This window comes from Oryctolagus cuniculus, chromosome 2 (genome assembly GCF_051225735.1).
Source record: "Oryctolagus cuniculus isolate XC-2025 breed Fujian yellow rabbit chromosome 2, ASM5122573v1, whole genome shotgun sequence".
In the NCBI taxonomy this organism is placed as follows: domain Eukaryota; kingdom Metazoa; phylum Chordata; class Mammalia; order Lagomorpha; family Leporidae; genus Oryctolagus; species Oryctolagus cuniculus.
The window spans coordinates 204,628,712-204,655,857 of NC_142868.1; the positions used below are offsets into that span (position 1 = coordinate 204,628,712).

The window sequence follows — 27,146 nt, forward strand, 5'->3', positions numbered from 1 at the left end:
AGTCCTGGGAATGCAACTGTGTCACTGCCGTCTCTTACATTACTAGTGAACAAACACCGGTGCCCTTTAGCTCTTTAAGACAGGAAACCAAGTTGTAATGTACCAATTTCTCGCCAAGACTCGGTGAGAGGAAGGAGCAGGGCCACCGTGTGGTGCAGAAGGACCCTCTGGGGATGCCTTCCTGGGTGTTTTTCTGATAAATCTTTGGTGGCCTCTCAGAACACCCTTCCAACAAGCAGACCACAACATACTTTGCCCCTCAAGCACAACGTATCAAGCATGCCAAAAGCCTGTGCCAGGAGCTCTGCCCTGGCCCGGTCCACTTTTGCTTTGGTGTGACCATGTTCCTGTCCTGGGGCTTTGCCCTGACCGTGCACTGTCTTCAGGATCCTGCTGGGGAAGCCTGTTTCACCCCTGTGCTGACTTCCAGGAAACACCTCAGGAGCCTGAGGGCACTTGTTCCCGACCACTGGAAGCTCTGCTGCAGCTTCGGCTTCAGCATCGTCCTGTCCTGCCTCAGCTGAGTTCTCCATTCGCAAACTTCCAACCTCTTCGGGGCACCGTCCCACACACGTTTCATAAGGCGTCAAAGGTCTCGCCATGCTTCACGCCCAGCCTCTCCATCCCGAGTCCGTTCTTGCTCTCGCTTCAGCAGAGGTGTTGCTTGGACAGGGGCTCTCTCGAGCTGCTGCTCGTCCTTCTCAGGGCCTCACCCTGGATCTCGCGCTAGAACAAATCAGTGTGGATTGATTTTGGCAAAAATATTTTGAATTTCTTAAGTATTTTCCCCATAATAACCACTTTCCACGAACTTTTTGAAGACCTCGCGTGTGTATGATTATGAATGTATGTATTTATACAGAGAGGCATTCAATACAACCCACGTGACATGATCATTGTCACATGGAGTCAATATTTAATCCGAACTAGATACTTAAAATTCTGCGACTCTCTGATTCAATTGGATTTATCTTCCTTTATTGGAAGGATTGATTTCCTTTAGTGTTTTTTTCGGTGTGATTTTTCTGTGAAACAGCCTCATGGTTTGGTGGTTGTTTTCTGTCAAAGTGTCTTTAATTCGATTTTCTTCCTTAAGGTTCTTTTCTCTGGGCACGGAGGCATGTCCTCAGCATTAGACTCTGTCAGTCACGGCAGCCTCGCCTCTCAGGACACTCCGCATGCTTTGTTTCCGCACCGCAAAGGGTGTCTTTGACCGCGCAACGGCTGAGGTAACGTGCCGACACCGGCGCCAGCTGACGTAACGCGCCCGCTTTTACGACAGAGGACGTAGCGCTCCGGCGTCTGCGTCACCTGGCTTAACGCAGCACCGGAGGTACGGTTTGCTTTTCCTGCTGAGGGTTGCGGGGCGTCGCAAGCCAACGCTTTGAAGCCATCCATAGGTTAGGAAAATGGAAGCCACTCTCTCTCACATTTCCTTTTCCCCGTTTGGGTCGCGCCTGGACATTTATCTCAATCTTAGGATTGGTGTCGGGCTCTGGATGGGTTGAACTTCGCTTGTGACGGACCCCTTGTGGGGGCTGGGCCCTCGTGTGACGGACACAGAGCGTGGCTCCTTGGGTGCTCCCTGCCCTCTGGGCTGCGGTTCCGGAGACCCTGGGAACGCCCCCACTGTCTGCAGGGACGGGACCCTGGGGTGGGACCAAACACGGGCCTGTGCCTTCGCTCTCTGGGAACAGAAGCCCCGCCGAGGTTCCATGTTCTCAGAGCAGAGGCTGCCTTGGGCAAGCGCCCGGCTGCCGGCCTCCTCGCTGGGCCGCCCTCTCAGGGCTGCTCGCGCCCAGGCCCGCGGCTGCACAGCGCCGAGCCCGGGGGGCCAGGCTGTGGAGTTGCCGAGCCGGGGGAGCCAGGCCCGCGGCTGCACAGCGCCGAGCCGGGGAGCCACGCTGTGGAGTTGCCGAGCCCAGCTTTGCAGGGGCCTGCAGCCTGGACCGCCCGAGCGAGCTGGGTGCTCTCTGCTCCACCCGCACGGGCTCGCCTTTCGAGACTGGAGGCTCCTCTGGCACACGTTCCCAGAGAACAGAGAAGTAGTGTCTCAGTGTAATCACCTACTTCTGCCTCGGATGTAAGCACCCATCGTGGAGAAAATGTGGCAGGGGCTCAGGTTGTCGTGACTGGCTAACTCCTGGCTGTGCTGCTCCCTCCCCATGGCAGTGGATTTGGGAAGTTGCCTGTGTTTTGTAAGAGAAGGTAGTAAAATGCCCTGGTTAGTGGAGCTACACTGGCGACTCCCAGCTTCCAGCCTGAGGACCAGCCCTGCCATGGGCAGCAGATGGGATGGGAATACGGCAGGTAGCTCAATTAGGGCCATGAGCTAGAAGCCACATCCCCTGCCTAGGTAATCCTATCCACCAGTCAGTCAAGCAGCCCCCATCCCAGGATGGATCTCGCTTCACCTGGGACCAGGGGCAGGAGGTGCCATGTAGCCATTCCTCATCTGAGCTTACAGAAGAGGCCAGCAACTGGGAGGAGCCTCTTTTCTCTCTTCTTTCTTGGAGACCTGGATGACAGGCAGCACTGAGCTGCCCTCTCTCTATTTCCCTCCCCGACCCCTTACCCTTCCTGGGCCTCTCTGCACCTCAGCTGTGCTGGTGTGTGTGTGTTTGCTTTCTCACCTTTCAAATAAACTACCACTTTGTGCACTGCATATGCCTGTACTTAGAATGCTTCTCTAAGTAGAAGGCAGGGGTCTGGAATAGAAATCCACACCCACCTCTCCCACCACATATTGGCAACCCAGCCAGGAGAAAATTCACTCAAGTGGAATTGAATCTGTCTCTTTCAGCACTATGCAGTTTTTCAATCCTGAAAATCTCTCCGTCCCCTAGTCTCTCTCCTTTCATAGTTCATGGATCGGGAAGGTCAGCTAATATGCAAATAGTGATGACTTTGGTGTGTTTGGTGTTTCTAATTTTGGTAGTTGCAGGAGAGGAAAGGCCAATACAAACTGCTAGAGTTAATGGGATTTGAGCAGAGAAACAGGAAGAGAGAGAGCCAGTTTGTGAATATTTGCCAATTTATAAGTGTTTCCTCATTGCTTGTAATGTGTATTTTTTAAAATACGTATTTACTTATTTGAAAGTCAGAATTACAGGGAGAGAGAGGGAGATCTTCCATCTGCTGGTTCACTCCCCAGATGGTTGCAACCACCAGTACTGGGCTAGGCTGAAGCCAGGAGCCAAGAGCTTCTTCCAGGTCTCCCACAAGGGTAGCAGGGCCCAAACTCCTGGGCCATCTTCCACCTTTTTCTAGGCCATTAGCAGAGAGCTGGATGGAAAGTAGAGCAGCCAGGACATGAACTGGCACCCATATAGAATGCCAGCATTGCAGGTGACGGCTTTACACACTATGCCACTGTGCCAGCCCCTATAATGTGTTTTTAAGGTTAATTATTATTATTATTTTATTTGACAGGCAGAGTTAGAGAGAGAGACAGAGAGAAAGGCCTTCCTTCTGTTGGTTCACCCCCAAATGGCCGCTATGGCCTGCATACTGCACCAATCCGAAGCCAGGAGCCAGGTACTTCCTCCTGGTCTCCCACGCAGGTGCAGGGGCGCAAGCATTTGGGCCATCCTCCACTGCCTTTCCGGGCCACAGCAGAGAGCTGGACTGGAAGAGGAGCAACTGGGACTAAAACCCAGGCGGAGGATTAACCAAGTGAGCCACGGTGCCGGCCCCTTAAGGTTAATTCTTATGATTGGACAAGGTGGTACATAGCATTCTGTTTTTGTAGACAGATTTCATGTGATCAATTTTGTGTATTAAAGTGGACAGCTTTTGATTTGCTAATGGAACAGGCTCTGTTACACATAGTCACTGAGATGGCAGCCCCTATGGGACTTTGACCCTTACCAGAGGATGGGCAATAGACTCTTCCCCCAAGATCGTGGCCCCCATAGCTGGTGCCACCTGCCTGGTCAGCAGCACTTTGATTGTTTTCAGCTTTATGCTGGTTTCTTCCACTCTGGAATGCACTCCAGATGTGGGATTTCGATGCCTCCTAGTCTAGATTTCCTAGCAATGGCAGTAAAAGGCTCTCAATCTTTGGGACACCAGGAAAGGCCCTGATTTATTTATTTATTTTTTTTGACAGGCAGAGTGGACAGTGAGAGAGAGAGACAGAGAGAAAGGTCTTCCTTTTGCCGTTGGTTCACCCTCCAGTGGCCGCCGCGGCCAGCGTGCTGCAGCCGGCGCACCGCGCTGATCCGATGGCAGGAGCCAGATACTTATCCTGGTCTCCCATGGGGTGCAGGGCCCAAGCACTTGGGCCATCCTCCACTGCACTCCCTGGCCACAGCAGAGAGCTGGCCTGGAAGAGGGGCAACTGGGACAGAATCCGGTGCCCCAACTGGGACTAGAACCCGGTGTGCCGGCGCTGCAAGGCGGAGGATTAGCCTTGTGAGCCGCGGCGCCGGCCAGGAAAGGCCCTGATTTAGATATCACAGGCACCAGTTGAATGCCTCCTCTGGTTGACTAGGAGCGCAGAGCTGGTGGTGCCTCCGAGGGCTACAAGTTTTAGGCAATGGCATTAAAAATCCCCTGAGAATTTTCAGGGTGGAAAAGCCCCAGGGTTCCCAGCAGGTTTCAACAATGTACTGAGGTTTATTTTGTTTGCTTGTTTTGATCATCCAGTAACTTTGCTGCCTTGAGTGAGGTGTTAACCTTCCAGATGTCTGTATCTTGCAATGGTGGTAGCAGCCCCCAAGCGAATTTGGGCACTGTGTAAATGCCCCAATTTTACATGTGTTTGCCTCTAGATGTGCTGGCACCTTTGCATTGGCAATACACCACCTGGAGACCACTTTATCCCAGGCATGGTGGGTTTGGTTACATAAGGGTCAATGAGTAAAAACCCAGATCAACTCTCAGGGAGTCCCCAGCAGACTGGTTACTACAGGGAGCACCCCAAAGGGCTGGATAAAACAGGGAACCTCACTATGAGTACAAAAAGAGATACCATGACACCAAATTACGTCTTCAAATCATATTCTTAAGCATTAACTAGGCTTATGGAGAACCATGTCTATTTTTGTCTTCTCAAGATCCATAGAGATTTTCAGCTGTATGATTCTTTGCTCATTCCCATAAAACTCACTTTTTAAAAAGATTTATTTATTTATAAGTCAGAATTACAGAAAGAGGGAGAGGGAAAGAGATATCTTCCATCTGCTAGTTCACTCCCCAAATGGCTGCAACAACCAGGACGGGGCCAGGCATAAGACAGGAGCCAGGAGCTTCTTCTGGGTCTCCTACATGGAGCCAAAGCACTTGGGTCATCCTCCGCTGCTTTCCCAGGCACATTATCAGGGAGCTGAATCAGAAGCGGAGCAGCCAGGACTTCAACTGGTGTCCATAAGGGATGCTGGCACTGCAGACGGTGGCTTAACCCCCTGTGCCACAGCGCCAGCCCCTGAACTCACTTCTTCTGGAATAGTTTCATAAACTGATCATGCGATCCCAAATTCTCATGACCTAGATGGTAACAATAGTATTTGAAGTGTTTAGTAATAATATAGATGGGGTTGAAGAGGAAAGGATGATCCAACATGAGACGCCACATAGACAGCAGGCTCATAAAATGGCAGTCACTGTACGTAACACTCAGTGACCTCAGAATCAATCCAAAAGGCATTCTGGTCTGGCTGAAAAGCCCACAGGAGAGCATTTCAGGTGTGGAAAGCCAGGACACTGGTGCGAGGAGTGTCCCTCCATGCAGGACCCCGATGGTCCATACGCCAATGCAAAGAAGTGGTCATCAAAGAGGAAATGTTCTCTTTTCCAAAAGGAGGGAGGAACTTCCACTTTGCCCATGGCCTTGTCTAAAGACCGATGGGGTCTTAGTGTTCAAGAGGCTTCCATAGCTTAGGCATCTCATGTCAAGAGCCTTGGGTGATCACTGACATCAAACATAAGAGTGACAATTTGTTAAATGAACAACTTCCCATGCACTAACTTCCCATGCAGGACCTCTGTCCTCAAAGAACTGTACTATTCACTCTTGAAGATGTACTTTGCTGTTTAATGTGTCAGACAAGATATTCTTACAGCTCATCAGTTTTTAGCTATGTCTAAATGCCCAACTCATTTGCTTGGAAGGGAATTGCTGTCTTCCTGAAGTTAATTTCTCCTAAGTCTAAGTCATTTGTTATGTTTGCAAGTACTGAGATTCCAGTTTAGAAGATCTACCTGGTGAAATAAAAGATGCAGTAGATACTCAAGTTTGGGATAAGGGAATTCCTGGATGGACTACACATACTGTGCCTGTCAGAGTTTTCTTAAAAGATACAACTGCATTTCCTTATCAGTGTCAGTAACCCATAAAACTAGAAGCTGGATGGAGACCTTGACCATTGATTGACAAGTTCCACAAACATGGACTCTTGGTTCCATGCTAGTTTCCTTGTGATACTCCTATTATGCCTGTTTTGAAACCAAATGGGAAATACAAGATAGTTCAAGACCTTAGGGCTATTAATGAGGCAGTCATTCCAATTCGTCCTATCCTTCCTTCTGCATCCCAATAAACCCAGAATCTCAGTTTTTGTTTGCCTTTGAATGGACTGATGTAGCCTCAAATATAATTCAGCAATGCACAATCCTTCATGCCTTCATAGCTAGTCCACATATGTTTGGTAGTGTCCTCTCAAAGAGACTCAGGGAGCTTCAATAAAAAGGGGAACAATCCTACTCTAATTTGCAGCCCCTCCAAGGAGTACTCATATGAAAATACCATCCTAGTCCTAAACTTTTTAGCAAAATGAGGATAGAGTTTCCCAAACAAAAGCTCAGGTTTCTAAACCACACATAAACTACTAGGATCTATTTTGACTCCAGGAAACATGCTCTTTCACTCAAATAAAATGAAGCTATATTATATATAGGACTCCTACAGATGAACAAACAGCGAAGGGCGTTCCTGGGAATAGCAAGATTTTATAGCATATGGTTTCTAGGGTTTGGGTTCATAGCCAAACCTTCACATGAGACACAGAGCAACAGGAGGCCTTACAAAGAATAAAGAGCTGTTAACAGAAGCCCTAGCACCAGGAGTCCACAGCTTGGCCAGGCCCTTCACCCTGTAGCATAGGAACAGGGTAGTTCTAGGAGTACTGACTTAAAAATTGGGTCCAGTTCCATGACTAGTGGCCCATTTTTCTAAACAGATAGATGCAGTGGCTGCAGGATGACCATTAAATCAAAGATTATTGAGGAAATACATGACTCTACCCATCTGGGAAGAGGAGCTTTAATGCAAGAAATTTCTTGGGTATTTAAAGGAAAAGTACCACTTGCTGTCATAAGGAAAGTAACTCAATAGGTAGCACTACTCTAGAGATTTCTTATCATCTCCATGCCTCTTAGAGACCTCAGTCATCAAGTAAGTTTGAAAAGGCTAACCATATTCTTCAAAACATTCTGGCTAAGCTTTGCCAAGAGACCTCTGAGACATGGCTTAGACTATTGCCTATATATTGAGAGTAGCACTGAAGACTGCCTTGAAGCTTAGGCCATTTGAGATGAGATGCTGCATGGGAGGCCTGGCTCTCACATCCTCTTTGGTTCAAAGACTCAGATCTGATTATAGTAATAATTTAGACTAGGTACAAAATGTTCTGATGAAGTATGGTAGTAAAATTCTCCCAGTGCCAGATCCCAAAAGTCATGAACAGTCTATTTCCCCAAGAGACCCAGTTTTATTGAAGATTTGAAAGGAAGGGTCCCTCTCAATTGCAGCCTACGTGGGAGGGACCCTACCAGGTTCTATGGAGCACTCCTACAACAGTTAAGTTACAGGGCATCCCAAACTGGGTACATGTGTCAAGGATTAAACTTCCTCTTGAGTCTTCTCAGGTGCACATGAAAGATAAATTTGCCTGATCTTGTGAACCAAAGATCTCAAGTACCTATCCAAAAAGCAAAAAGATAAGTAAAGCCTCTGCTTTTGTCATATCAAGGCGGTTGCATTTTAAGGCAGACATATTTTACCTACCTGTGTTCTTGATTCTCTCAGGACACTGCTATTTGCAGAAACACTCCTTATTGAGTTCTTTTATTGCATTAAGATCCTGGTATACATGAAGCTAATTTTAAAAACCTGCCCATTGCTTTGGGCAACCTCGCCTACACCTCCGACCAACTTTTACAAGTACTTAAGTCTGTGTATGCTCTAAGGCAGTCCTGGGCTGCTGCCAAGTCTCAGAGTATGCACCGATGGAGCAAGGGGAGCCTGTTCAGTGATTATCGGAATCTGTCACCTCTAGTCTAACAGCAGATGTTCACTGAAAAGTGACTACAATTCTTTCTGCTGGGCCAGGTGGCTTTATACTCTGTGCAGGGACAATCTATCAGCCCCCAGTATTTGGGAAACAACCAGGTATATACTTCCTTTCTTAAAGGACATGTCACTTGCATTTTTTTCCCAATTATGCTCATCCTGATTGATAAAATTGTCTGTTTAAGAATTTGACAGCTTCTGGCTGGCGCCGCGGCTCACTAGGCTAATCCTCTGCCTGCGGTGCCGGCACCCCGGGTTCTACCCCCGGTTGGGTGCCGGATTCTGTCCCGGTTGCTCCTCTTCCAGTCTGGCTCTCTGCTGTGGCCCGGGAGGGCAGTGGAGGGTGGCCCAAGTGCTTGGGCCCTACACCCCATGGGAGACCAGGAGGAAGCACCTGGCTCCTGGCTTCAGATCGGCACAGCACGCTGGCTGTAGCGGCCATTTGTGGGGTGAACCAACGGAAGGAAGACCTTTCTGTCTATCTCTCTCTCACTGTCTAACTCTGCCTGTCAAAAAAAAAAAAAAAAGAAAAAAAGAAAAAAGAATTTGACAGCTTCTCAAAGTAATGATGAGCATGTGGGGGTCATAGCCATTGGCAGTGACTGATGAAAATCCTCCAGCTTGAGTGATGGATCCAATGGCTGAGATAGGAAGAGGTTTGCAACCCTGAGATAGGGACCACTTCCCTGATCAACAAGAAGCAGAGACAGAAGATGGATCATCACCCTTCATCACCAACTTAAGAATGAGTCATGAACTCAGGGGGAATGATATGGGATAAGGCAGATAGCCAGGTTAGGGCCACTGTTGTGGGTTTCTTGGACAGAGACACAGCACCGAGGCTTATAGCAGGAAGCAGTGTTTATTCATGTTGGCATGGGCCCAGTGAATCGACATTCCAAGGCTGAACCCCAAACAAAGCAGGGCATTGCCTCTTGAACAATCTCAGTTCTCTGTCTCCCTTATATGGTTACACACATAAAGTTTCAGGGTTGCTGTAGGGTTGTTACAGGGTTATGCATGTGTACGTAGATACTGATTATGCCACATGGTTCTTATTGTTCTGGGAGGGTCCTCAGCTTTTCCTTTGATCCAGGAGGCCCTTAACTTTCCTTTGGAAAGCCCCTACCTCATTCCCCGCTGTGATGCTCAGACCCTCTCAGGGTCAAAGAGCACTGCCTATTCCATTGTGACATGGGTGGCCATATTTCTTTTTATTTAATGATGTCCTTGATAATATTGGTGATGGTCCTTAATGCCAAGGGAGCCAGGCACAGAGGAACTAAATAGGCTCCTAGAATCAAACTACAGTGCCCACAGTGGCAGGGAACCAACCACCAAATAATTCACTTGGGGAGACTGTTGCCAAGCCTATGGCAAGAACCAGGGCCTTAACTACAATCATAGATAATCACAAAGGGTGACAGTGCATTACAATAAGAAACATAAGCAGTCCATAAGCAGTATATTCTATGAACAGTCTTGAATAGGTTATTTATCTTGTAAGTTGTGGTCCTGTGGGCTCCTCAAGCTTCCATCATGCACAGATTGGTCAGCCTCTGGAGGGACCAGGCAGGGCTGTAGTCTTTGGAGGTCTCTCAAGATGAGGCTTAGTTTTTTTGTTTGTGTTTGGGTGGTCAACTCGCACGGTGCTGCCTTGTCAGAGAAGTGCTCTTGGTTGCTTCACCCTGCTGTGGTGGAGCCAGGGGACCACCTCAGCCACCTGTAGTTCAGATCCTAAATAATATGGATTAGCACCTCTTCCATAGCCAGAAGTGGGCCAGTAACGTGTCGTTCACTCTAGAAGCGGCAATGCGCAGTGACCTGTGTACTCTGTGGTGACTTCCCAAGAATGAACCACTCCACCCTCTGCAGTACACTGCAAGCAGCCTTTGTTTTACTACATCAGCCAACCTTAGATGGCAATGTCCAGATTTTATATCATTTTTTTTCAGTTTAGGGTCAGTATTTTTAGTTTTAATCCTTACTTTTTAGATGAAAAGAGGTGAAAGAGTTTTCTTAGCACCTCACTATGGGTGCTGTACCAAGATTTTAGCATTAGGTGTGAGAATACTAAATATATCAAGCCAGCATTTTTTAAAATAGGGGCCCTCTCTGGAGGATATAGTTCCAACAGGGTCCTGTTGAGACAGTTTCTATCAACTGATCACATATAAGAGCATTTTAAAGCCACATTGTAGCAACAAAGAGGTTTTACATGGGATGGTCCTTGGGTTAACTTCACATGAAGTTAACGTATGCCACTGGTGGTGTCAAGACCTCAACATCTGGGTTTCTGTCCTCATTATGGTGCCAGAGTGCTCATACACATCCAAGAAAAAGTTCAGCTGTGTCTGGGAGCCCTAGAGCTGGGGCATTTATGAGGGTCTGTTTAATTTTTTGAAAGCCTTTGGTGTCTGTCCCCAAGGCAGGGTCTCTCTTCCTCCCTCTTTGTAGCTTTTTAAACGGGTTTGACAATAATTAGGTGGATGGCTGGTGCCGTGGCTCACTTGGCTATTCCTCCGCCTGTGGCGCCAGCACCCTGGGTTCTAGTCCTGGTTGAGGCGCCGGATTCTGTTCCGGTTGCTCCTCTTCCAGTCCAGCTCTCTGCTGTGGCCCAGGAAAGCAGTGGAGGATGGCCCAAGTGCTTGGGCCCTGTACCCGCATGGGAGACCAGGAGGAAGCTCCTGGTTTCGGATCGGTGCAGCACACCAGCCGTAGCAGCCATTTGGGGATTGAACCAATGGAAGGAAGACCTTTCTCTCTGTCTCTCTCTCTCTCTCTCCCTGTCTAACTCTGCCTGTCAATAAAGAAATAAATAAATAGGTGGATGTTAAGGCTCGGCTGGTATATATACGGCCTGGACGTATCTCCACACAGTAGCAAACTTGAAGAGACATAGTAAGGGAGTTGTGACCCTCCTTAGGGAAGACACCCCATTGACTCCATTGCCTGGCTGGCCTGAATAGGAGGTTAGTATCCAATATGTGGCATCTTTAAAATGCAGTGTACAGCCCTGCCTGCGACGTTACTGCCCCTAGGCCATCCCCTCAATAGTGGTGGTGACTTGGGAAGCTGGGCAGAGAGAAGGGCTTTTTTTCAGCCTGGAGCCAACAGGGTCTGTGGTTCTGACCTGGAAGCCCTTCTGCCCCTGGGCAGTTCTGTTTTTAGTGACCCAGCTCTTGGTAGAACTGACAGGGCTCTTTGGAAGCTGGCTTCTGTCATGACAGCTGTTTGCCCAATGTCCTGGCTTTCCACATCAAAAACCGGTGCCATTTGGGGTAGATTGGCCTTGTTGGGTCTCCCTGATGGCAGATCACTGTGTAAAGCTGTTATTAGTTGACTGCCACCTGTCTTTTACTTGTCTCCTACTGTCTAGCTTGTTCCTATTTTTCCTGGTCCTTGTTAAAGTGGACCACAGAGGCAGCCTTTTGGATGTCAGCCAAGGTAGTACTTGATCCCATTCCTAATCTTTGGTGGCCTGAGCTAGAAATCTGTAGTCACAGGCATGTCTTGACAGTGTTTTTTCCTGTGAGGTAAGACAACACCCATGTGGAAAGTTATGTCTTTTTAGTTATAATCGAAGCATGATGGCCACCTTACCCAACCTGTTTATAAATTTGAAGTCATTAGTAAAACTTGTTATTTCTCCCTTAGTTTGGTTTGAAAGGGGGGATTGCCTGTCTACTGTGCCCATGGCAACATTAATCTAGCTGTGAAATCATTTGGAAGAGAAGAGAGAAATGAGGCAAGAAGTCAGGCTTTCCATGCTGCTCACCAAATATCAACAGTTCATGAAAATATTTACCAAAAGACCCAAAGTCTTTTATAATTTTTAAGTCAAGAGTACATGTATTTGGAAATATTTATCCTTTGAATTTATTAATTTATTTTTAACAATTATACTTACATTATCTAAGAAACTAAAGTATTAGATAAGCGTAGTTATTACCTTATGTCATGATCTTGTGAAAGAACAACTCTAGAAGGTAAATTGGATATTATTCCCTTACCTATATTATTTTTAGGTCAATATTATACATCTAAGCTTGTTAATTGTAAATATGTAACATGTTTGACTAGCAAACCCAAGCACAAATATGTCAATGAGTTAAAACATTTTTAGGGTTTTGTTTTTTTTTTTTTTTTTTTTGACAGGCAGAGTGGACAGCGAGAGAGAGAGACAGAGAGAAAGGTCTTCCTTTGCCGTTGGTTCACCCTCCAATGGCCGGTGTGGCTGGCGCGCTGCAGCCAGCGCACTGCACTGATCCGATGGCAGGAGCCAGATACTTATCCTGGTCTCCCATGGGGTGCAGGGCCCAAGCACTTGGGCCATCCTCCACTGCACTCCCTGGCCACAGCAGAGAGCTGGCCTGGAAGAGGGGCAACCGGGACAGAATCCGGCAGCCCGACCGGGACTAGAACCCGGTGTGCCGGCGCCGCAAGGCGGAGGATTAGCCTAGTGAGCCGCGGTGCCGGCCAGGTTTTTTTTTTAAACAAATTTAAAACAACCTACCAGAGATTTATTTGAGTCACATGAACCAAAAAGGCATTTTGGGTTAATTTAACAGTTTTAATTTAGATAAGAGCTCTTTTATCTATAAGCCAATTAAAACAGAGCTCTTAATAGATTTTTTTTAAGTAGGCACAACATATAACATGTGCCCTCAGTTAACACGTATGTAACATGCATCACAAGGCAGAATAATAAAATAGTTTTTGTAGGGGCTTTTTAAAAATAAGTCTTTAACTGATTTTAAAATTTACCATCACTTGATTAGAATTATCTTTTGTTTTTGGTAATCTGAATTAACCATAATGTTTTTTCAGTTGGAACCCATAGTATATTGTTAAACTTAGCTTTATCTGTTTACAGAGCTGTTCCAAAGTATTGACTACAGTAGAAGTCATGGAAGAAGTCCTTTGGAACCCGGAAGAGGCAACATCTAAACACAAAACCAACAATCTTTTAATTTTCATGAGCAGTTTGTTTTTGCATTTTTATTTTTCAGAGCTTAGGAAATTCTTATTTAATCCATTGATTTTAAAGTTGCCAAAAAAACTTGTATTTAAGAACATTTGTTAGAGTCTTTTTTAAAATATGAATCTGATTATAAGTGGTTTTAGAGGAGAATACAAAACTGTGGTGAAAAGAGACTTTAAATAGACATGGTTAAATTATAAAATTTATTAATTGACAGGAAGGGGCACCTGTTTACAGAATATTTTAGAAAGCACCTGTAGAATTTTATAAACATTCCTTTTAGGCCTCTGGGCCTTTTTACTAAGATAACTATCATGACTGATAATAACACAAGATCATTAGACTTTTGTAACTTTTGGCCATTTGTATTAGTAACATTTTATATTATCATAACTTAAAGTTTAGTGCCACTTCACTTCTTAAAATTACATAATCCAAATAGCTTAATTAGTCTGTGTCTCTGCGAGATGAGAGATACAGCCTCGGAATTTCCAAGGGCCCAACTGGAAATATGAAAGTCCAAATTCAAAGGATCTAGAACTCTGAATTTCAGGAAGCTTGTCAAAGACAAGCTTAAAATCAGGAGGGCTTAAAATATCTAGTCAAAATAAGATTTCTTAACACTGTGAAATAATATCCGTCTATTTAGTCAGGGTGATTTAACCAGTTATAGATCAGATTTATTTATAGTTATAAATAAAGTGATTGCTCAGATACTTAACATAAATGCATTTCCAAAAATAACATTAACTCTTTCAAAACTCAGCTCTTTTCAAACAGTCAGAACCAGACAAGAGCTTCGAGGGCAGCTTGTCATCAATCTGAATCGGGGGAATCCAGACCTACACCTGGACTCAGGAACAGAAATTGAATCATTATTTCAGTATGTATCCTTCTTAAACGAGTGATGCACTCAGCTGAAACATCTGCACAAGTGTCTCATCCCCAGAATTTGATTTATCATCTTTCTGTGCGCAGTTTCACAGCAGTTCTAGCGACCGGTGCTATGCTCCCCTGGCCATGGTGGCAAACGTGCTGTAAGCCTGAGGCCAACCTTGGCTTCCGCTGGCAGGGCCAGTGTGTGGGCCTCCACATCCTGGCCATCTGAGCCTATGCGCATAGCTGCAGAGGGACCTGGGGTCCAGGGCGCACTGACTCCAGACTTAGCCATATTCAGCGAGTTATGGGGTTTTACATCTTTCAGCTGCAGTTTCTCATAAGCAATGTGAAAATGTCCTTGAACCGTAGACTGTCTTACAACCTGCATCAAAATAGGATGCTATAGTGTTGGAAAGCATCTGCGCCAACGCTGAAAAGTGTGTGTGTGTGTGCGTGCGTGTGCGCACACATGTGCATGTCATGTGTCGCTCCCCCTCTTCGTGGAGGAACGACACAAGACCCTGCGCTGTTCTTTTGTCTGCTCGGCCCTCCCCGGGTTTGCTGCTGGTTCTTCCTGGGTTGGCTACCAACCCTTCCACCTCTGTGGAAGGGCGGTTCCCCCTGGCCACTTTCCCCACTTCCGCGGGGGAGCAGCACACCGCCGGCCGGCTCTCTCGGGGGCTGCACAGGTGTTCCCTCAGATGTTCCCCTTAGATGTTCCTGGTGCATGTTGTCTCTCTCCTCCTTTACAGTCCTCTTCCACCAATCCCAACTCTGCTACCCACACGCCGAGTACGCTGCTCTCCTCCAATCAGGAGCAGGTCCTGCTGCTTATTGGTTGAACTGGAGGCAGCTGCGTAGAAGCTGTTTTCTCCTCTCCCAGCGCCATATTGTGGGAGAGCAGATGCATAGAATAAGTCTTAATTCCAGTAACTTAGTCTAGTCCGAGTTGCTCCCAGTTGCTCCCCACAGTCATGCTTGTTTGTTTTACAGTGTAACGGACTGGTTTCACTAGTACTGTGACCAGCTGCCTTTCTCCCCATCTCTCCAGACCATGAAATATTCAGCACTTAAACAAGAAGACGCACCTGCCACATCCTCTTTGCCCAGCAACAGATCTGCGGTAACTCACTGTAATGCCCAGATTCTTCCCTCTCTGTGACTCCCTATGCAGGCTAGGATAATTTTTTCCAATTGCATGCTCTTTGCAAATGTTTGTTGATTATGGTACCTCCTCTCCTGGGGTTTGCTGATGAGCAGTCCTGGTATCGGCTGTGCAGATCTACAAGGGCATTACCCATGGCATCCGCCATAAATGCTCCGGGAGCCCAGTGGGGCTGAGCACTCAGGCAGCTCCCTAGCAAGAAGTACTCATGTCTCCTTGTACTGAGTTCAAGCTTTGGTGCGGCGAATGCCCAGCCCCTTGCAGCAGCCTCCCTCCCAGTGGAGCTGGTCGGGCCGTCACTCCCTGAGTCCCAGGCACTGGTTGCTCCATACACATGTAGGTTTTCTCTTTCTATTGAAATCCAGTGTTGTTTTGCAAGGACAGGAAGGCCTCAACTGAAAGGCAGTACTGTGGCAGCTGTTTTGTCCCCCTAATGCTTCTGAGGTCCGGTGGTCTCTCACTTTCTGGCTCAGTGCAATAAACCTTCCTTCCACCCACTTGTTTTCTGTTTCCCAACAAATTCCCATCAACATGTATGCATTTCCCTATTTGTAAAGCTTATTTTATTTCTATCAACTTGATAGTTAATGTCCATCCAATGGATCATCTTCAGGTTAGCGCTTCCCCCCAGAATAAAAAACCATAACTGCTTCTGCTGAACTTGAGTTAACCTAAGACGTGGCAGCAGGCACATCTTAAATTAGTCAGATTCGACAAATGCAGAGCTCAGGCCCCAGCTGCAGATTCCAGGAGGGCAGTGGCCACCCCTTGGGAGTGTTTGGGCCCCTCTGAGAGGGTCCTGCTGTCCAGGGCTCCCCCAGGCCTCAGGGTTGCTTCAGACAGCAGAGAGTGACTAAATTCATGTCACTGGGCAACTTTTTATCTCCTGAGTTATACAGGTGTTTATGGCAATTTGCTTCCGGATCTCAGCTGGGAGCATCTTTGAACCCAGGGAACTCACCCTGAATACCTGCTCACCGCTGCACGGACCAATTTCCCTCTGACATCCTGTGCATTTACAGTAGGATTTTCCTGGAATAACCATGAAAGTTTTGTGTCTGTTTTTTAAAACAATATCCAAATTGTATAAATGGCTATTTTACACATCTCTGTGTAAACCAAAATAGAACAACTTAGAAAAATCACACAATCGGGGCTGCCACCGTGGTGTAGTAGGTTAAGCCTTTGCCTGCCATGCCAGCATACCATACGGGTGCCGGTTTGAGTCCCAGCTGCTCCACTTCCAATTCAGCTCCCTGCTAATGCACCTGGGGAAGCAGCAGAAGATGGCCCAAGCACTTGGGCGTCTGCACCCACATAGGAGACCCGGATGGAGTTCCAGTCTCCTGACTTCAACCTGGCCCAGTCCCAGCTGTTTCGACCACCATTTAGGGAGTGAACCGGGAGATGGAAGGTCTTTCGCCCTCTCCTTTTGCTCTCTAACTCTGCATTTCAAATAAATAAAATAAATCCTTAAGACAAGATGCACAGGGATTTCTAATAATGGTTTGTTTCAGTGTAAGTAATGAGAAACCGCACCTACCCCCTCACCTAGCGCTGCCATCAGTACTGACTCCTCCTTTTTCAGTGATGATTTATTTTTATTTTCAGGATTTCATTGTCTTCCATGAACTGTTCACCAGCAGTGACGCAGCTCTGAGTTTAGGATAATCACGTATCATGAATACACATCTGGAGGGACTCTGCGAAGGACGCCTCTTCTGGGGAATGACGCACTCGTGGAGCCAAGTGCGCAGTCCCAGGTGCTCTGTGAGAAGCGGCTGTTTCACCCGCAGGGATCTGTGAGCCAAGACACAGAGCATTCGTGATGGGCAGCTCACGGGCCCTCCCCAGATTCCCTGCTGGCTGACATGGAGGACAGCAGCTCTAACTGTTTGCTTTCACCTAGGTTGTCCCCAGGGACTTCTAAGCAGCAAACGCACCCTGTGGGTGAGTCTCACGAGGCTGCTGAGGGGCTCTCCCAGCCTTGCAGGGAGTGGGCTACAGCTGCCATGCTCCCCCCACCCCCCCGCCGTCCCTACCACAGGATGCCGTGAAAGGGTTGAGATGATCCAGTGTGTTTGTAAAACTCACATCTCTTGAGAGCTCTTTCCTTTACATTTTAAAAACATTTCCCCTAAACAGATGCCCAGAGACTTTGCAAACAATAACAGAAGAGTGCGGAGCTTGGGTTTCATGGAGGACGCGTTCCTCCCCACTGCTTTTGGCAAACGTTAGGGGAAAGCACCGAGAGTCAGCCCAGGTGTAGACGCCCCCTCCTCAGATGGTCCCAGGCTCCATTTTCAGGGACAATTTAAATGCCTGTGTACGAAATCCACACAGAACAATGTTTTGCATTGTTTTTTCTGTTCTCCAAAACCAAGAACCTCACCTAAGCAAATGTTCCTAAGAAAAGGCAGCATGCACACCGAGGAGCATTACTGTGGTACATTGGAGAACAGACACTGCCCAACAGCACAACAGCAGACACAGAGAAAGCAGGAAGGAATGCTATTGGCAAACAACAGATTTGCAGATCAATAGGACAGAAAAAAGACCTGAATTTGACCCATGTTAATGTAGTCAGCTTATTCTGACAAATGAAGAGATCATCTTTTCAACTAAAGTGATGGAACAGTGAACAGTCTTATGTAATAACTAAATCTAGACACAAACTTTATGACTTTCATAAAATAACTCAAGATGGAACATGGCATAAATGTGAGATGTATTATTATAAAACTTAGACAAAAAGGGAAATAAATCTATGTATTTCTGGGTTTGACAATAAGTCTTTAGGCACAATGTCAAAAATACAATTCATGCATGAAAATCCTGGTAACTGCTCACTGATAAATGATAAATGGCACTCTGTGCAGACACTTCTGGAAATCAAGACAAGCTGCAGACTGCGGGGAATCTGCAAACCACACATCTGATCTTTGACTTGTCCGGAAAACACAGGAAAGCATTTAAACCTCAACATTTAGTACTCACAATAAGTAGAAAATAGCATAAGAAATGTGCAAACAATTTGTAAAGGCACCTCACCAAAGAAGAGACACAGAGGCCAATGATCACGTGGAAATAAACTCATAATTGTTTCCTGTCAAGGAATCGCCAATTATAACATCAATGAGATACCACTTCATGCTATCAAAAAGAGAAAAACGAAGTTAAAAAACCCAACACTATCAAATGCTGACGGACAGACAAAGCATGGATGTCTTTGGAACTCTGTCTGTCTTCCAGACCTCAATGGAGCCCTAGCCTGTGCATGGCCCAGTAGCTATGCTCCCAGTTCACCCACTTTATCTGAAGCCTTGTGTCCACACAAAAGCCTGAATGCAAACATGTACACCCAAGATCTCCTTCCTCTTGTGAATGGATTAAGCAAACTGAGTATATCCACACAATTGAATATTTTTTATCTGTAGGAAGAAATGAGGCGGCAAGCCACAGATAGGGGTAAAATGTAAATGTGTACTTCTTAAGTGAGTGAAGCCAGTCTAGAAAGGCCGCCTGCTGTGTGACTTCAAACTGTATGCCCTGCAATGACCAGCGGTTACCAAGGTGCAGTGAGGAGGGACGGGTCCGGTCAGGGAGCCCAGGAAGTTGGTTCCAAGGTCACAGAACTGTAGGCAAATAACTGATCTTCTGTATATAAAGAGAAATGAAAATGAATCTTGATGTGAATGGAAGGGGAGAGGGAGCGGGAAAGGGGAGGGTTGTGGGTGGGAGGGAAGTTATGGGGGGGGGGAGCCAATGTAATTCATAAGCTGTACTTCAGAAATTTATATTCATTAAATAAAAGTTAAAAAAAATGACATGGTGGCTACGTGAGTTGACAAGCATTTCTCAAAACCCATTTCCCAACACAAAGAAACGCCTTTCAATGGTGCAACAAAAGTGAGATCTTTAGGCTCCTAGGAAGGAAAGTCACCTTCAGCAAGAGACCTCCTGCATCACAAATGTGTAAACCAGTCCCACTGACAGGCTGGGAAATACTGTCCTCAGGAAATGGAGTCAGTAAGTCCACAGGCAAAAGGGACTGCACTTGGTTCTGCTATTGACAACGTTGTCCCTTGGGGTTTGGGATGATAATTGATGCCACCATCTACATATGTAAATAGGCCCTGGGTGGTGGGGGCTAGCCCCTCCCTGTGCCATTGATTGACAGATGGGCAAAGGGAGGAAGCTGGAATAGCCCAGGTCACAGGGGATTAGAGCTGGGGACATCAGCATGAACCCAGCTTTGCTTCACACAGATACAGATGGTTCCATACAGAGATACATAGTTATTAACTGCACATGCATGGGCTAGTGCACACACACACTTGCACAAATACCCGTGTGGGGACATACATGAACACACAGGTGTGAACACACAGGTATGCATGCACGTGCACACACCATACTTTTTTTTTATCTCATTTGACAAGGCCAAAAGAAATGAGACCCCAGGTGCAGCTGCATACCTAACCTCAGATCTTGTTTCTTTAGGCGGTTTTCCAATAGGGAACCAGGGTAGCTCGAAGAAACGCCTGGTTCTAGGACTGGAGTAGGAATTATGCAGTGAGCCTGAACCAGCTTGTAGTGCCAGAAATAAAGGAAATGATCAGAAACAAACCAATGGCCGGCGCCGCGGCTCACTAGGCTAATCCTCTGCCTTGCGGCGCTGGCACACCGGGTTCTAGTCCCGGTCGGGCTGCTGGATTCTGTCCCAGTTGCCCCTCTTCCAGGCCAGCTCTCTGCTGTGGCCAGGGAGTGCAGTGGAGGATGGCCCAAGTCCTTGGGCCCTGCACCCCATGGGAGACCAGGAAAAGCACCTGGCTCCTGCCATCGGATCAGCACGGTGTGCTGGCTGCAGCGCGCCGTGCTGGCTTCAGCGCGCCGGATGCGCCGGCCATTGGAGGGTGAACCAACGGCAAAAGGAAGACCTTTCTCTCTGTCTCTCTCTCTCGCTGTCCACTCTGTCAAAAAAAAAAAAAAAAAACCAACAAGCAAAAATCATGACGCACCTGTTGGGTAGCACAGGAGGTGACTGAAGAATCCCGGTGGGCCAGTGTGGTACAATTTGAGCAACCAAATAAAAAAGCCAACTTTGGATCACAACTCCATGATGTTGGCAAACGAGTATGTGGACAGGGAGGGCACACTGTCCAGACAGAAGAGCCTGATAGCCAGGGCAGGTGCTGGGAGGCTGTGTATGCTGCACTGTGACTTCCTTCCCAGCAGGGCAGCACCTTGAGGGGCCAGGAGAAGCAGCTGACGGGGTGGGAATGAGGGCAGCAGGTGACCACGGGGTCATGGTCAAGTCCGGCGGTCATGACTGCTGCCTGTAGCAGAATGTGTCTCTCAGTGGGACGCAATGACAGCCACCCTTTACCACTGTGGTCTTCTTCCCATGACCTGTGAACCTCATCTTACTGCAAAACCCCTCAATGAAATTCAGACTAAGGGGTATCCTACAAAACACTTAACCAGTATTCTGCAACAGTGTCACAGTTGTCAGAAGCAAGGAAGGGCTGAGAAACTGTCACCTGCAAGAGGAGCCTCAGGAGCCCCAATGTCTCGCGGTAACCTGGGCAGGACAGAAGGGACAGAGCAAAACCAAGGAGACCCGGACAGACTGCAGGCTTCAGTTACATATTGGGTCACTGTCATCTTTATTACATATTTATTAAGATTTATTTGAAAGGCAAAGTGATAAAGCAGAGAGAGGAAGAGTAGGAGAGAGACCCTCCATTTGCTGATTCATTCCCCAAATTATCCCAACAACAGGGGCTGGGTCAGGCTGAAGCCAGGAGCCAGGAATTCCATCCATGTCTCCATGGTGCCACATGGGTGGCAGGAGCCCAGGTACTTGGGCTATTCTCTTCTGCTTTTCCTGGCACATTAGTAGGAAGCTGGATCAAAAATGGAGCAGCTGGGACCCAAATTGGCCCTCCAATATGGGATGCTTGCATAACAAGCAGAGGCTTACTTTGCTGCACCAAAGCACTGGCCCCCATTTTTTTTGTGTGTGTCTCCTTGACTTCTTTTTTTTATTTAATAAATATAAATTTCCAAAGTACAGTTTATGGATTACAATGGCTTTCCCCCCACATAACTTCCCTCCCACCTGCAACACTCCCATCTCCCGCTCCCTCTAACATTCCATTCACATCAAGATTCGTTTTCAATTCTCTTTATATACAGAAGATCAATTTAGTATATATTAAGTAAAGATTTCATCAGTTTGCACCCACACAGAAACACAAAGTGTAAAATACTGTTTCAGTACTAGTTATAGCATTACTTCACATTGGACAACACATTAAGGACAGATTCCACATGAGAAGTAAGTACACAGTGATTCCTGTTGTTGACTTAACAATTTGACACTCTTGTTTATGGCATCAGTAATCTCCCTAGGCTCTAGTCATGAGTTGCCAAGGCTATGGAAGCCTTTTGAGTTCACAGACTGCAATCTTATTCCGACAGGGTCATAGTCAAAGTGGAAGTTCCCTCCTCCCTTCAGAGAAAGGTACCTCCTTCTTTGATGGCCCCATTCTTTCCACTGGGATCTCACTCACAGAGATTTTTTTTTTTTTGCCAGAGTGTCTTGGCTTTCTACACCTAAAATACTTTCACAGGCTCTTCAGCCAGATCCGAATGCCTCAAGGGCTGATTCTGAGGCCAGAGTGCTATTAGGACATCTGCCATTCTATGAGTCTGCTGTGTATCCCGCTTCCCATGATGGATCGTTCTCTCCCTTTTTTGATTCTTTTTTTTAACTTTTATTTAATGAATATAAGTTTCCAAAGTACAGTTTATGGATTACAATGGATTCCCCCCATAACTTCCCTCCCACCCGCAACCCTCCCCTTTCCCTCTCCCTCCCCCCTTCCATTCACATCAAGATTCATTTTCAATTCTCCCATTTTTTTAAAGATTTATTTTATTATTATTTATTTTCCTTGAAAGTCACAGTTACACAGAGGAGAGGCAGACAGAGAGAGAGAGAGAGAGAGAGAGAGAGGTCTTCCATCTGATGGTTCATTCCCCAGATGGCCTCAATGGCTGGAGCTGCGCCGATCTGAAGCCAGGAGCCAGGAGCTTCTTCTGGGTCTTCCATGTGGGTGCAGGGGCCCAAGGACTTAGGCCATCTTCCACCGCCTTCCCAGGCCATAGCTGGATCAGAAGTGGGGCAACCGGTCTCAAACTGGCACCCATATGGGATGCCAGCACCACAGGCAGCATAGCGCTGACCCCAATTTTTTAATTTAATTTATTTGAAAGGCACACATACACACACACACACACACACACACACACACAGAGAGGGAACTTATCCACAAATTCAAGCCCCAAACACCCACAACAGCCAGGACTGCATCAGGCTAAAACCAAGACTCAATCTGGATCTCCCATATGGGTGGCACGGATCCCTGCACTCAAGTCATCATCTGCTACCTCCCTGGGTGTGCATTAGTAGGAAGCTGAAATCAGGAGCGGAGCTTGGACTCAAACCCAGGCACTCTGATATGGAATGTGGGCATCCCAAGTGATATCTTTACTGCTGCCCAAATGCCCAACCCCAGTTCCCTTTGGAACACGTACAGCACCCTAACATAAGAGGTCAACAGTGGAGGAAACTGGGTGAAGGGGAGACAGGAACTCTCTGTGCTACCTTCACAATTAACTGTAAATCTAACTGTTCTGAAAACTAAAGCCTATTAAAAAGGAGATGATGTAGATAATCCCCAAGGACATTCAAGGATTTCCACATCTGTTCTCAGTAACTGATAAAATATATAAATAAAATTTCAGTAGTGTCATAAAAGATTTGAAGAACACTATAAATCAGCCTGGCCTACTGTTGTGTTAGAGAACAACTGCAAAAGATGTGGTCCTTTCAGATGTCAGTGAAATAGGGAGTCAGACCACATATTGGGCCAAAACCAAGTTCAATAAAATTAAAGGATTGAAAATATAAAACCAGTTTATCAAAATACATGTAATTCAGCTAGAGGGAAATGTATCTGTTAAGAAGTTTTCAGATCAATCAGCTAAGCTTCTACTTAAAAAAAAAAAAAAAACCTAAGAGAATAGCAAATTAAAACTAGTATCTGAACAGCAAAAACAAGAACAAAAAATCAGCAAAACGGAAAAGAGAAAAATAATGTCAAAATTAAGTTTCTGAAAAGATTAACTAAATTAACAATTTTCTAGCAAGATTTTTGAAGAAAAAAGGGAGAAAATACAAATACTTGAGCCATCACTGCTGCCTCCCAGGGTGAGCATTAGCAGGAAGCTAGAATCAGAAATGGAGCCCAGACTCAAACACAGGCCTGATCTGGGATCAGGCATCACAAGCTGGGTCTTCCAGGCTACACCAAACACCTGTTTTCCATCTCCTGTCCTCCAGCCAGCACCTTCCCTCATCTTCCCCTCATTTCTCCTCTCCCCTGCACGCGAGGCCCTACAGGCATGGCTGCCCTGTCTTCCTTGACCACACAGCCACAAGCTTCCCTGAAGCCCAGGGCAGGTGTCTTGGCCTGGAGACCCCTGTTTGTCTCTGACGACCACACATACACACACACACACTCATATGCCCCACATGAACAAACACACACCTGTACACACGCACATGTACATTCATTCACACGTGCATGCACACACACACACACACACACACATGCTGTGACTACACAGCACCCTGGACACATTTCTGTCTTTTAGCTTTCAGTTTTGCTGACCACAGAAAGGCCAGGGCCCGGAGGAAAGCCCTGTGCTGTCTCTACTGGGCGCCCTCCACACCAGGTGGGAAGGTGAGCACACAGCTGCCCTGGGTCTTCAGTAGCAGACGATCTGACTTCCACCTGGCTTGTGCACTCCACTCAGCCAGGTGAGTGCACAGCACCTGCTGACCCCGGCACTCTTTGACCTCGTGTTTTGGAAGAGTGCTCAGACTCAGGGTTAGCTCAGTACTCCACAGACCCAGGCCTCCCCTCCTGGGGTGACAGAATCAGGGCCCACCACTTGTTACAAGTAGTTCTGATTTTGGGTTTAAAGGGAAGTGAATATTTTTAAGTATCCACAGCAAGCCAGACAAGTTAGATCTGGAGGCTTTCAGGGGGCTTCTGCTGACTGCAAGATTAATGAGCTGTTGGTAGCAAATCACAAGCATATCCACACCCACCCCAGCCATATTATTTAACCCCCAACTTGCTGGCTGGTAGAAAGCCAGAAAAGAACGCGTGATTCACGTGCAATACACATTGTTACGAGAATGTCCAACCTCAGCTCTCCGTTTATCAATGATCTGAAACCACAGCTACACAATTTATGTCAGTTTTCTTCAGGTGGAATCAGAGGATCCTTTCTAGGTTCTCCTGCAGTCATCTGTTTGCTACCCCTGCCCTCAGCTCACTTGGGTAAAGTGAGGCAGAAATGCCCAGAGCTGCCAGCTGGCCTGGGAGGACCCGTGGTCTGGGCCCCAGGGGCCACCTGAAAAGCCATCATCCAATACAATCCCACTCTCCCCTAAGTAAGACTGAAGGGAGTCAGGCGAGGCCGGTGTGCATTTGTGCAGATGCTGTCATCTTTGATTGGAAAAGACAGAGCCCTGCTCTTCTCGCCTGCCCTGCCAGGGAACTCGGGAGACTTCTGGAAACCTTCCAAGGGCTCAAGTTAGCCAGGACCAGCAATGCAGACCCCATAGCCACTTGCCCTGCCCTGTGTGGATGGGCTCTAATGTGTGGACACTGTGGGCCACCGTGACTGGCAGTCTGTGGCTCGCTCATTTTTCTGCAGACCAGCAAAGCCCAACAGTCCCAGCCCCCACAACTCAGGGGAAGCCTGGCTCCATCCTGTGCTTTTCCCAGGACTTCCCAGCCCAACTCAGTTCCTCGTGCCTTGCTATGCCAGCCCACCCCCAGAATCCACAAACTGAGCCCTTCTGTTCACCTGGGTGGGGGGGGGGTCCATGCTCCCAGCAAACCATCACTCCCTCCTGCTCCTCCTCCAACCTCTCTGACTCTGCAGTGTCCTAACCCCCAAACTCTGGGCTTTGCATGGCCCCTGGGTCCTGAGGTCTTGGCCGACCCTCTGCACCCGCAATCCCACTGGGCATGAGTGGCTCCCCAGGGGGCAGGCTGCATGCACTGCAGAACCCTGGGCCTGGGTGGCCAGGCCATGGCCCTGTGTCTGCTGACACAGGAAACTCCATGTGCTCTGCTGCCAGCACCAGCCCCGGTCTTCCCCACACAGGCTCTCAAGGACTGCACTTCCAAAAGCAATGTGCATTTTAAGAACATAAACATAAACTCTACCAAGCAAGCAAAGAGCAGCAGCTGAGTAGGGAGGAGCAGTGCACTGTGCCCCCATGAGGCTGGACCTGGGTCTCTGCAGCTCTGGCTGAGAGACCTTGGAGCTATTTACTTCTGGCACAGATCTGTAGAGAAATGGAGGTTTTTATTCTGCGAGATAAATCATGAATACTCCAAAGTGCTGTCGTTTTAAAACCTCTGTAATTAAATAGGTCGATTAGAGGATTCTTGGCCCAATCCTGGGAGCCTGGGAACAGGGAGCCTCACTGTCCTGAGGCCAAACTTGACCTGGAATGGCCAGTGCAGTAATGCCATTTTTGGCTGAACAGACACGCGTTTAAATTAATCTCTCACACATTAAAGCTGGCTGCAGGGCCCTCTGATGTGATCCACAGATCCCTGCTTCTTCCCCTGACCCACTCCCACCCACACACCACACGTATTTGCCATGGGTTCAAGAGAACTGCAAGTGTGGAAAGCATCATGCTGTTGGCACACAGGGAGATGGAGTCCACAACTGACCTGGGGCAGAATCTGCTGACTTCATTAACATTTCACACAGGATAGAAATTTCTTGGTCCTGGGTGTGGGAGTGTCCACCATCTTGTGTCACTGGCTGAGTCTACGTTTGTCCTGACAACAGTGGCCAGGCCACATGCCTTGCAGGCTGGAGGGTGTGCACCAACTGGGGAGAGCTGATAGTCACGGCACGCAGTGAAGCTTGCATGTTTTGTGTGCTGAGCAGACACCACTGAGGCTGCGTACTGACCCTTGCAAAACACAAGGACACCACATGTGACCGGCAGGTTCATACGAACTGCCTCAGTGAAAGCCCCAGCAGCCTCTGGGCTCCAGTCGCCATTCTCGTTTTTCAGACAAGAGTGCACAGACTTGCTCTCACCATGCCGGCTGAAGCCGCAGGAAAACTGCTCTGCTTTGTAACAACAGATCACCTGTTCTGCAGACAGATTCCTGTGGGTGCACACCAGCACTGTGCAGCAGCCACCGCACCTGTGCAAGAGGCCAAATCTGCACACACCTGGCCACAAACACCCACGCCACGTCCTGGCTTCTACTCGAGACAGGTAGGGCATCTTTAGCTGGTGTCACTCAGAGTTCTTCAGCTGGGACAGAAAGAGGAGCTCCTGTGCAGGAGCAGGTGGCGCTGACCCGCAGGCTGTGCAGGAAGAGGTGAGAGTGGCCCCCAGGTAGCCCAAGCACAGGAAGACCAGGATTTCTCTGGGTTCGGAGCCACTTGCAGTCCCATAGGGCCTGGCCAGGGTGTGTGGGACACCGGCTGCCGCAGCGTGAGCTCCTAGTGTGGAGGGGAGCATGGACATGCTGTGGCCAGTTAGGAAGGGAGACATCAGGGGCTTGGCAAGCTCACTTGTTGTCAGTGAGCCCCGGGGGCCGTGAGAAGCCAGCAAACTTGGTCCTCGTCTGCTTTCAGTTATGCTGATTCTGTCCGTGGCGTTACTCAAGCATCTAAGCATCGACATCTGCCCAGTT

At 47.6% G+C, this 27,146-nt stretch overlaps 1 long non-coding RNA gene across 3 annotated transcripts; it reads left to right on the forward strand.

Moving 5' to 3' along the window:
- The first annotated feature begins 1,127 nt into the window (after positions 1-1,127).
- LOC103346001 (uncharacterized) lies at positions 1,128-17,894 on the forward strand. Of its 3 annotated transcripts, none has more exons than XR_007913611.3 (4): positions 1,128-1,400; positions 14,044-14,160; positions 15,150-15,279; positions 16,933-17,894. It is a non-coding gene; the product is annotated as an uncharacterized LOC103346001 (long non-coding RNA). The 3 variants fall into 3 exon arrangements; XR_016230681.1 differs by having other exon boundaries at positions 1,135-1,333; positions 15,150-15,289; XR_011386995.2 differs by having other exon boundaries at positions 1,162-1,333.
- The last annotated feature ends 9,252 nt before the right edge of the window (positions 17,895-27,146 follow it).